The sequence below is a fragment of the Chlorocebus sabaeus genome, chromosome 24 (genome assembly GCF_047675955.1).
Source record: "Chlorocebus sabaeus isolate Y175 chromosome 24, mChlSab1.0.hap1, whole genome shotgun sequence".
NCBI lineage: Eukaryota > Metazoa > Chordata > Mammalia > Primates > Cercopithecidae > Chlorocebus > Chlorocebus sabaeus.
Window position 1 is genome coordinate 20,985,811 of NC_132927.1, and position 12,408 is coordinate 20,998,218.

The window sequence follows — 12,408 nt, forward strand, 5'->3', positions numbered from 1 at the left end:
TTTAAATCTTAGCTTCATTTTTTTAATCTCATTCATTATATTAGGAACACCTGATTGTAGAGTGACCATAACAAATCCTGGTATCAAATGGATTTCACTACACAAATAGTCTAAATTCTCCTTAGAGTTAGATAAATTGAAAGTACTTATTAAATAGGATTCTAAATAGTGATTATTCCTATCACTCTTTTGATCAGTCTTATCAAAAGCAAGCAGAGCACTTTAATTCCAACTTATTGCATAACTTTTAAGGAAGATACACTAACTCAGAAATGTCAAATTGACTTGACTTAGTGAATTAGTACATTGCCTCATCCAAAATGAACACCATGATCCCAGTTAACTTGATGAGGAGTTTCAGCTGGACTTTCAGTTTCTTTTAAAGGGGAGTAAAGCTGTTCGTTGAAATGTACTTTGCCTGGTCAAATATTTGATGCAGTAAAAAGCAGTCATAAAAGGTGAAACTAAGACTCAGATCCCATGCCAATCATTCTAAAAAAGCAAGCACCAAACACGGTTTGCTAGAGTTTTGCCATTTGTTAAGAGAATATCATACAGATGCTATATTCGTAGTTTATGCTTCATGATTCAGTGCTTTTTCCTGCTAACTACTGAAACTGAGAAGCTCAACATTCACACACACACACACACACACACACACACACACACACACACAAATACTACTAACAATGACAGAATTGAAAGTTCTTTATCCAACATCCATTCTTCCCTTCAGCCTTAGTAATTGAATTACAGTTTAAAAAACAGCAAATGTGTATTATAAACATTTATTTCCATTTAAAATGTATAAGCAAAGAGTACTTATTCTACTGTCTTTTGATGCAGTGCCAAAGTCTTTTCTTTGAATGTCTCCATCGATTGTAATTCTCCATTGTCTTTCTTTCATAAATCACTCTCATAATTCATCTTCTACAATGTCCAGTTCCAGTGTCTTTGAAGAGAAAAGAAGACATTTGTCAGGGAACTAATGCATATCCTTTCATAGTTTGACAATTTTGTTTCCAGGCTCTCACAATTGTCTCCCCACATCTAATTTGGCAATATTTTTTAAAAATAAAATTTGCCTTCATTGTGTATTTCCAAAGAATAAACTTTATTTTCATTTCAACTACTTTAATTTTTACTCACTTGAATATTACAGGTTTAGATAATATTTGTAAAAATACATAATTCTATCTAAATGTCTGAAATACACAGGTTTGGGAGCAAATATAACTGGATCTTACCAAGCCAAAAAAAAAAAGGTACTGAATAAGTGGGAATAAAAGTGAGCAGTCACATTTGAGATGAGCCTCATAATTGTCAGGGTTCAGCATGCACATTCATCAGCAGAATATCTGATAGACATAATGTAGAGTTTAGGTTTATCTCTTAGTTTGGTGCAAAAGTAATTGCAGTTTTTGACACTACATTATGGCAACACTGCAATTACTTTTGCACCAAACTAGTAGCGATGATTAAGTAGAAGTTGCATATGAGATATTTCACTCCTAAAGATATTCTATAGATTTTTCAAAAAATATTCACCACCCTCTTCTTAATCATAGAAAATATTTTTAAAATATGTCTATTTCTAAAGCAGACTATCTTACTGTTTTTTGATGCTGGTGTTTATAAAGAATAACAATCCCTTGAGACAACATACTCATGTGTCTTTATTCCTAGGAGGATAATCAGCTATTAGTCACTGTTATGGGTTAAATCGTGACCCTCAAAAAGTCATATGTTGAATTTCTAATCCCAGTACCTCAGAATGTGACCCAATTTGGAAAACAGATCATTGCAGGTATAGTTAGTTAAGACGAGTTCATAGTAGAGTAGGGTAGGCCCTGAATCCAATATTACTGTTGTCCTCATACAACGGGGAAACTTGAAGATAGACACACACCAGGAAGCATACCATGTGAACACAAAGGTAGAGATAGAGGTGATGCACCTACAAGCCAAGGAATGCAAAGATTTCCATCAAACACTGGAATTCTGTTGTTTCAGCCACTCAGTTTGTGGTACTTGGTTACAGCAGTTCTAACAAACTAATACAGTCCATCTTTAGATCAATATATTCTTAGGTTACAGTCATATTAAGCTTAAATCTGACTTCATCTGGTTTCTATTTATGTCCTTCTCTGCAGTTTCTTACATATTTGTCAGGTCTTCTCTTGCCTAGGTAGGTAGCCTCTTGACTTGAAAATGTTTCTTCATATGATATTCTTTCACTATCCTGGTCTCTCTTCTAATGCATTCCTAAAAATACAGTATTTTACATAAAATTTAAAATAGCATGTGGCCTGCCTAATGCAAAATAAGGCAAAGAATAAATCACCTTTCTTCCAAACATGATTTTTTTTGTAATGACACAGCCCAGGGTGCAATAATGGCAGCACATTAAACTACTTACCCTCACTGAACAAAAATCTTAGTTTCCACACATGCTTTTTCTAAGCCATGTCTCTTCTGTATTCTGTCTTTGTTGGGGCTCATATTTTTTTTTTATCAAATGATAAAACTTTAATGTTTAATCCTGAGAAACTTCATTTTACTGCTCTGCCACATCATTCTAGCACACCAATTTAGCTTGGAACCTGATTCATTTAGTTAAGTCATTAGAAAAAAAAGTTGAAATGTACAGGGAAAGGATAGATTCCCTAAGCCACATTACTAGAAACTTTCTCCAAGCCAAGTTTATCTGTTACGTAGCAATCTGGAATATACTTTATCAAACAGTTTCCAAGAAATGTAGCTGTACAAACACCAAGTGCATATCTCTTCACAAGTTTAAAGAAAGGTTCTATTACTTTAATAAATACAGATATACATCTCTATCCTTCCCCTGATCTACCAGCCTAACAATTCTGTCAAAAAAAAAGGACATGAAGCTAATTCAGCATCACTTGTTTTTGGAGAAACCAGGCTGAGTCTTCGTGATCTCTGCTAAGTAATGTAACACATTTCTTCATTTCTTAAGAAATTGACTTCCAAATTTAGCTGAAATCACATTAGAATTCATTATATGACTTTTTCTTCATAAATCTAAATGAACTGCAAAGTTTAACATTTCAATATAATCATGATAAAATTAAATCTTAGTTCATTTTAGAAAGTTAACTTGAAATTGCCTAAAGAATGAATAAAGAGTGCATTTTTCAATGAAAAATGTTTCTAGCTTGCAGTAATGCAGTTTTTTCAGTCATATAAATAGAAGCTACCAAATATGCTTTTGAAAAGAGATGATTTATTTCAGAATCGAATTACTTAGAACTTCAGTGTTGTCTTCTTTACAGACATTTAGCGTACTTTATCCTAATCTTACTTCTAATACTTCATTTATACTTTTTCCTTTGATTCATTCCCTCAGCTCCTTCTACAACTTTGTTTAAAATATCTCCTGCCCCCTCCCTTTAAAATGCACAGTCTATCATTTCCTATGCCCTTCCTTTGTTTCCTTTATGACACTTATCCCTTGGCATTATTGATATTCATATATTTTCCATCTCACTTGCTAGAATGTAAACTACACAAGAATAGGAAGTTTATCTGTTGCTTTAACAGCTACATACCCAGGTTTAGAACAGTACCCAGCACATAGTGACTTCTCAGCAAATACTTGCTGGATGAGTGAATGGAGGAATGGAGAGAAGTCCCAATGATACTATTAAGTAAACATTTCACAACCAGAATACTAAGAGAAGAATGTAGGCAAGAGGTGGTAACTGAAAACACCAAATCACAGTTGAGATAAAACTCACCTATATATGCTACAAACTTAATTAAACATAACATTGTGTAATTAAAATTGCATCTAATATTTTAGATACCTGTTTACTCTTTTAGAATTATAACCCACAACTATAAAATAATATAATAGTTCAACAACTCTAAATATCACATAAATTTCCTAATAAAATGCAGCCAAAATGTCACTATGTCTGTAAAAATAAACTGTTTATTTTCTCATTCAATATATAATTTCTTCTTTAATTCAAATATTCAAATAACCTGATGGAAGAAGCATAGTCTCTGCTGCCCATTCTCACTATCTATTTACCCATTTACCCCTTATTCCCACTCTCATCACCCCATCTTCACTATGCTGGAATTCACTCCCTTCTATACATCATTTTGTCTATGCTATGAATAATTATCTTTTAAAATCAGAAAAAGAAAGCAACTATTTAAATGAGTAGTTATTTAAATAAATGTCTGATTTTTGTTTGGTTTCAGTTTACAACAATTTTCTTTGTTTATATTGTTATCATTGTGTTTAGTATTGATTAGAAACAAATAGTGCCTTGAACAGCAAATATTTGACTGCCATTCTGCTACTGAAAAGGCCTCCAAGTGTCCAATGGTTCATTTAAAATAGAAGAAAATGTGGTTCTATTAAAGATTTCTATAAAACTGTGTATAAAAAATTGGGCTGTCTTCAATGAAATGTGTGAAAATATATAGAATTTACTTTAATGCAGTGGTTAAATTGAACCAACCAGCCAAACTGACTTCTAAATAAGCAGCTGATGGAGATAGATAGATAGATAGATAGGTAGGTAGGTAGGTAGATAGATAGATAGATAGATAGATTGATTGATTGATTGATAGATAATGTAGAAATATAAATATATAATTTATTAATCAAATGATTCCAGTGTTAAGTAAACAGCTAGTACGTTGCAATGTAAAAGCACATTACAGTTTACAAAATACTCTACATAGCTTCAATTCCAATATGAGTTACTATGTCACTAAATGCCACTTTTGGAATCCATATTTATCCACAGTCTTTTGCATTATCAAAGCAGTTCTTACAACGTTGAGCCCTCAAAAAGCCTCATCTGCCACAAATAAATCAGCTCTTCAAGACAACAGAGCAATATGACTGACCCACAGCTGGTATCATACTGAATGAAGAAAAACTGAAAGCCTTTCCTCTGAGATCCAGAACAAGACAAATATGCCCACTCTTACCACTGGTACTGAACATAGAACTGGAAGTCCTAAGTAGGGAAATCACATAGGAAGAAAAAATGAAGGACATTAAAATTGTAAAAGAAGAATTCAAGTTATACTTGTTTGCAGATGATATGATTTATATTTGGAAAAACCTAAAGACTCCACAAGAAAACTATTAGAACTGATAAATTCAGTAAATTTGCAGGATACAAAATCAACATACAAATAGCAGTAGCATTTCTATATGTCAACAGTGAACAATCTACAAAAGAAATCATGAAAGTAATCCCATTAACAATAACTACAAATAAAAATGAAACTCTTAGGAAGAAACTTAATCAAAGAAATAAAGATTCCACAATGAAAACTGTAAAACATTGATGAAAGAAATTGGAGAAAACACAAAAAAGTAAAGATATTCCATCTTCATGAATTGGAAGACTGAATATTGTTAAAATGTCCATGCTACCCAATGCAATCTACAGATTCAATGTAATTATTGTTAAAATACCAATGACATTCTTCACAGAAATAGAAAAAAAAATTCTAAAATTTATATGGAACTGCAAAAGACTGAGGATAGCCAAAGTTATCCTGAGCAGAAAGAACAAAACTGGAGGAATCACATTATCTGATAAAATGGTTTTGGTCTGTGTCCCCACTCACATCTCATCTTGAATTGTAATCCCCATAATGGCCACATGTCGAGGGAGAGAACTGGTGGGAGATGATTGGATTATAGGGGCGGTTATCTTGATGCTGTTTTCATGATAGTAAATTCTCACGAGATCTGATGGTTTTATAAGTGTCTGACAGTTCCTCCTTCACATGCTCTCTCTTGCCTGCCACCATGTAAGATGTGCCTGCTTCCCCTTCTGCCATGATTGTAAGTTTCCTGAGGCATCCCCAGCCATGCAGAACTCTGAATTAATTAAACCTCTTTTCTTTATAAATTACCCACTCTCAGGCAGCTCTTTATACCTGTCTGAGAAAGGACTAATACACCTGACTTCAAATTATACTACAGAGCTAGAGTAACCAAAACTGCATAGTACTGGCATAAAAACAGACACATAGACCAATGGAACAGAATAGGGAACCCAGAAATAAATCCATACATCTACAGGGAACTCACTTTTGACAAAGGTGCCAATAGCATACATTACGAAAAGGACAGTCTCTTCAATAAACGGCGCTGAGAAAACTGGAGATCCATATGCAAATGAATAACACTAGACCCCTACCTCTCATCATTTACAAAAATCAAATCACAATGAACTGAAGATGTAAATCTGAGACCTCAAACTATGAAACTAATAAAAGAGATAATGAGGAAATTCTCAGGGACATTGGTTTGGGCAAAGATTTATTGAATAACACCCCACAAGCAAAGGCAAACAAAGCAAAAATGGACAAATTAGATCACACCAAGTTAAAAACCTTATGCACAGCAAAAGAAACAATCCACAAAGTTAAGAGATAATTCACAGAATGGAAGAAAGTATTTACAAACTATCCATCTCAAAGGGAGTAATAACAAGAGTATATAAGGAGCTCAAACAATTGTATAGGAAAAAATCTAATCTAAAAATCTGATAATCTGATTAAAATAGGCAAAAGATATGAATAGACATTTATCAAAAAAAGACATACGAATGGCAAACAGGTATATGAAAATATTCTCAACATCATTGATCAGAGAAATACAAATCAAAACTAAAATGTGATATCATCTCACCCTTGTTAAAGTGCCTTTTATCCAAAGGACAGGCAATAATGAATGCCTATTGTTTGGATAAAAGGGTGTGGAGAAAAGGCAATGCTCATACACTGTTGGTGGAGATGTAAATTAATACAGGCACTGTGTAGAACAGTATAGAGGTTCCTCAGAGAACTAACAATAGAACTACAGTATGACACAGCAATCTCACTTCTAGGTATACACCCAAAAGAAAGGAAATCAGTATATTGAAGCTATATGTGAACTTCTGTGTTTATTACAGCACTATTCACAATAGTGATTTGGTAGCAACCTAAGTGTCCATAAGCAAAGTGGTGGATACAGAAAATATGGTACATATACCCAATGGAGTACTACTATTCAACCATAGAAAAGAATAGGATCCTGTCATTTGCAATAACATGAATGGAACTGGAGGTCATTATGTTAAGTGAAATAAGCCAGGCACAGAAAGACAAACTTGGCATGTTCTCACTTATTTGTGGAAACTAAAAATTAAAATGATTAAACTCATGGAATAGAAAGTAGACAGTTGGTTACCAGAGACTGGGAAGGGCAGCAGAGGTGTGGGGGACAGTGAGGATAGTTAGTGGGTACAAAGATATAGCTAGACAGAATGAACAAGGTCTAGTATTTGATAACACAACAGAGTGACTACAATCAACAATAACTTATTGTATATTTTAAAATAACTAAAAGAATATAATTGGAATGTTTGCAACTTTAAGATAAATGCTTGAAGTCATGTATATCCCATTTACCCTAATGTGATTATTATGCACTGTATGCCTGTATCAAAATATTTAGTATACTCCATAAATATACATACCTGCAATGTACCCACAATTTGTTTTAGAAAAGACAACAGAGCACTCACATTCTTTGGTCACTTGCACTTCATAGAAAAGGGAGATGAAGGGAAGTCTATGTCCTGTGGAAAAACTGTTATAAGGTCCAGGTAATGAAGGTGATCAACTGACTGCAACGAGATAAAAATCAACCACTGCTCCACTTCTAGTTCCTTCTCTGCCCATTTTGACTGGGAACTTCAAGAAGATATTGGCTGGTACTTGCATTTTTGACAATTCAATGACACAGTTGTTCATGAACCCCACTTTAAAAAATATTGTGATAAAATGGCATTGAAGAGTGATTAACTGCATTATAACCAGAGAAGATAGAGGGATGTGAATATACAAATGCCTTCACCCCACAAATTTTTTATATAAAGTCATAATTCTTTTAAAAACACAGTAAGGAATCAAGTTCACATTTTCCATGCTGCAGACAGGATTAAACATGTAGGACAGTTTATAGCTATTTATTGCCTCCTGAACATCAACTTGATTAATGTGAGTATATTAACCCAGGTAAGCAAGTTTTAAAGCAAGGAAAAAAATGGCTTTGCTATTAGCTATTTTACTCAACCACAGCAGAAAAGAGAGGGAAAAATTATTAGTATTGTGAAGTGCTGAGGAAAAACATATTTGCCCATCGATAAACCCTTTTTCAAGGTTTTTTTTTTTTTTTTTTTTTTTTTTTTTTAATCTTAAAACAGCATTATTGATCAGGCTGTACTAACTTTGCCTTTTGGCAACTTATTTAAAGAAAGACATTTCAGTTGCCATGATCTAAAGTAATGTTTACCACTATGGTTTACATTTAACATATGGTAGTTACTTTTAAAATTATTTTATTTTGTCATGTAGAGATACTGTGTTTTTTTTTAATTTGAGCTGGTTAGCTCTATAAATTCCTCACTTAAGCTTTCCAAATGGACCATTCTTTTTTGAGGTCCTATTAAACAAATAAATAAACAAGAATAAAATAATGAGCTGAAAGTGAGATAAGGACATAAATATTACAGAAGGTTGGAGTAGATCACCAGTGAAATAAAAGCGTATATTTCAATTTCCCAGCCTAATAAAAAATTAATATAACTGCCTATTTTATTGACCTTTAAGATTCTAAAATACTCTAGAGGAAATTGAATCCAAATGTTATTACAAAAGTAAAAATAATAAAGAGTTAGTAAAAAAATTACCAAACATGATAGTAGAATCTCTCATTTCAATTTTTGGGAAGAGGAAAAGTTTATGGTTCATTTTAATTTTGCATTGTTTCCTATCAATATGTATCTCATTTTTTTTTTGGAAATGATTTGGATTCTATGGATATGTTGCCATGAATGAGACTTTTCTTGATGGAAAGTGAAGTCATCATGTTAGAAGAGTCCCTTTGAGGAAATCAGTTATCTCCTTACTTGCAAGTAGCATTCATTTCCTAGATTTTCTTAAAAGTTAGGCTTAAATATTTCCAGAAATAGATATTTCACCTTAGCAACAACCTCCCTTGCAATCAGTGCTGCCAAAGGGAGGAACACAGCCTTTATAGTTAAAGATATCTGTGTGACTGGAAGGAAATATTCCAACAGGAAATAAAAGTGAAACATGTAGAAAGAGGAAGGATTGAAAGAAACGAAGGTAAAGGAAAGAAGAGAGAGAATAGAAAAAGATATGTAAATATTGTTATGCAACTAACAAAATCTAATTTTAATATTTATTTATATTTATCTTTTCCCAAAAAGCTTTACTAGGGTCAGAATATTTAGAATTATCAATGCTTATAACGTTTTTAGGAAAAAATGACCATTGAGATTATTACTAGCATTTCAAAGAAAACTAGACTTATATTTTGTTCATATTTTAAAAGGTTTTTTTCAAAATCATCATAATGTACACTTTTATAAAATATCTACTACACTGTTTTAGAACCCAACAGCTTATGGGTGAAGAAATGGTTTATCACATGATTTTCTTGGAGAAGGATGAGCCAAACCTTAATGCCTTATTAAAGTGATTTTCTTAACTAATTTAATTGCTGCACAGTAACTTTTTAATCTCTCACATCAGAAATTATCCATAAATCCAGTAATATAGGAATCTGCCAGTCAATTTTTACTATATTTTGACAATTGTCTCTTTTAGAAATGTAACAATAAACTACATCCTATAAGGAAGACTGCTTCTAGTAGCATATTTTACCTACACTAGGTAAATTATTGCCTTTACAGTAGAGAGAGAATGAAAAATCCTTTTGCTTAAAATATCACCTGCAGTCATTCAACCTTGCAAAATCCCTTCCTGGATGAGATGTATTTATTCAGGTTTTCACTGTAGTGAATTGAGTTAGGATTAAGAGTTCTACAGAAATTTCAAGGACACAAAAAGGCATGTTTCCTTATCCTTGTAGAATCATGCAGTGACATGTAATGGTGTTATTTGTAGGACCTTGTAAACTTAATTTCTAAAATTGGTGAAGTGCTGGTTTTGTGTCCAGTGTGCTTAGGGCGTGATAATAGGCTGTCTTCAACTTTCAAGAACTCTGAGTCTTTTATATGTTAGTTGTAAGCGTGTAAGTGTACTTGTGCATGAAGGTTGCCTAACTACACTGCATGTCTTTATAAAAAGAAAATTAGAAGCCTAGTAGAAAATCATTTAAATTTATTTCCAGGAGACACAGTAGGGCAGCATATAATGCCTAAAAGCTCTCTTGTCTTCCATGCTGTTGTATCATATTAAATATATTTTAGGAGCTGACAAGCACTTTTCAGTGCCAATCAACAATCAGAAAGAGGCGTTGCTATTGACAACTGGGAAAGTTGTGGTGCTGAATTGCAGAAGCTGTCTTTTAAAGGGTTCTAGCCATCATCATCACATCAGTGAAGCATATTAATCTGCTCTACATTGTTTGAAAAGGTGTAGGTAATTACCTTTTCTACTCCACAATGTTTTCACAGAAATCTTTTATGAGATAATATTGCTTAGTGGGAAACCATAGCTAAACTTTCCAACTGGGGGGAGAAAGGATATATATGGCTCATAAAAAGCTGACATCCTTTTAGTTAGTGGTTTCCAGAATTTGAATAATCACTAAATATGTAATTCATGTGCCTTATGCAGTAAACAACCTGAACAACCATACTTGCCAGCCCTACAGACTAACTTGTTATTATTACTGTTGTTGTTGTTATTATTTAACAATAGGAGGCAATTTTTAAAAAATACCTTACAGTTTCATAGAGACAATTTGGGCATGAACACCCAAAATAGGAAGTAGATAATCTCAGAATGAAACACAGATTTACTTTTAAATGAAATAATTTTAGATACAAGAAAAACTCACTGCATTACCCTTATAGCACATCCTCATTACATGACAAACTAGTAAAACAAAGTTCTTATTATCTTTCACAAATTTGAGTTTAGAAAATAAAAATTGCTTTTAATTATTATTTTATAGAAAGCAAAAAGGCCTTTTAACATTTGGTGAAAATCAAGGTTTATCATTTCTGTAGCATGTGGCTATGTCCCTAAAAGAGTGACTTAACCTGCGGCTGCCAAAATCAGTGACAGATTTTGACACAAGCTGTGAAAGAAGCATCTGTGTGACTAATGGCCTGGCTCATACATTCACTTGGTGGCTGGGTGCCAATATTTTATCTGGATGGTTTGCTTCAGACTCAGATGCTTCTACTTTAATAACTCCTGAATAAGACTCCGAAAACAAAGTAATTCCTGTGGATTATATATCCTTATCATCCCCAGACTGTATCTCCTTCTCACTCATCCCATTGACAAATGCGTCTCTTTTCAATTCCCCAGAAAGACTCTTCCCTTAGTAGAGTCCCAGAAGAAATAAAAAGTGGGTCACTAGAGGTGGAATGTCTGAGCCCCAGACAGACAATGACACAAGAGTGAGACATGATAATATGACCTGGATTTCTATGAAACGTCATTTAAGCATGGATTTAACTGCAGACCCAAAGCATTATGCTCTACAAATCAAGTGAGTTGCTCTTCTTTTTCCAGGAACTACTATCCTTCCAGACCCGACTGATCAGTTTTCCTTTGAAGATTTTCCTTATCTTTCCCCATCCAACTCAGAAGAAAGGGTAAATCAGGTAAAATCAAACAAGGTGAAGCCAGGCATGTAATTAATTCTCAAAATATATGTTGTAAACTCTTGCATGCTTTCCAGAAATGGGTTACAACTTTAGTTTTATACTTGCCAGCAAATAAAGGCATTGGCAGAATCAGTAATGGTTCAGTGTCTACGTGCTTATAAACATACAAGTTGCAAAGAAGAACACGCTCATGGCTGGTACTGACATGAGAGAGAAGTTTCTCCTGTGGGCCCTCTTAAAGAAAAGAGTGTGCAGTGTAGTGAAGAATCATTAAATGGCAGCCTCATAGTAAACATAGTGGCTTTCAAAAATCTGTTTCTTCTAACATCACTCAGCATAAGCTTATGGCAAAATGCCACTGCACAATTTAGTAAGCACATTCCCACAGGAACCAGAACAGTGTTACAGAATTTTTGCTTGTCTGGCTTACATAGGATAGATTTAAGAGGAGCTAGGTGAATGGACAGACAGCATGTCCTTCAGACAATCTTTTATAAATATTGTTTCTCCCAGCTGAGCTTCTGATAAATGTTGAATGGCAGTGAGTTGAAGATTATATTCCCTGACAAGTACCTGGAGTGAAGCTATTCTGCTTTTCCGGTTAAGTGCAAAGCCATATGTTTTAACAGCTCCTCAGCCCAGAGGCCGGATTGACATTTTCTTATGAAAGTTGACAAGTCTGACAAGAACAAATGCTTGAAGAGAAAGCCACTCCATCTGCACACAGAGATAA

At 33.7% G+C, this 12,408-nt stretch overlaps 1 long non-coding RNA gene across 1 annotated transcript in view; it reads right to left on the reverse strand.

Annotated features, from left to right (window-relative positions):
• Window positions 1-738: 738 nt before the first annotated feature.
• The window catches only part of LOC140710033 (uncharacterized), a 52,412-nt gene continuing 40,742 nt past the window's right edge, over window positions 739-12,408 (reverse strand). Inside the window, exon 3 of the long non-coding RNA XR_012090902.1 lies at window positions 739-952. This is a non-coding gene — a long non-coding RNA (uncharacterized lncRNA). The remainder of the gene's footprint in view (window positions 953-12,408) is intronic.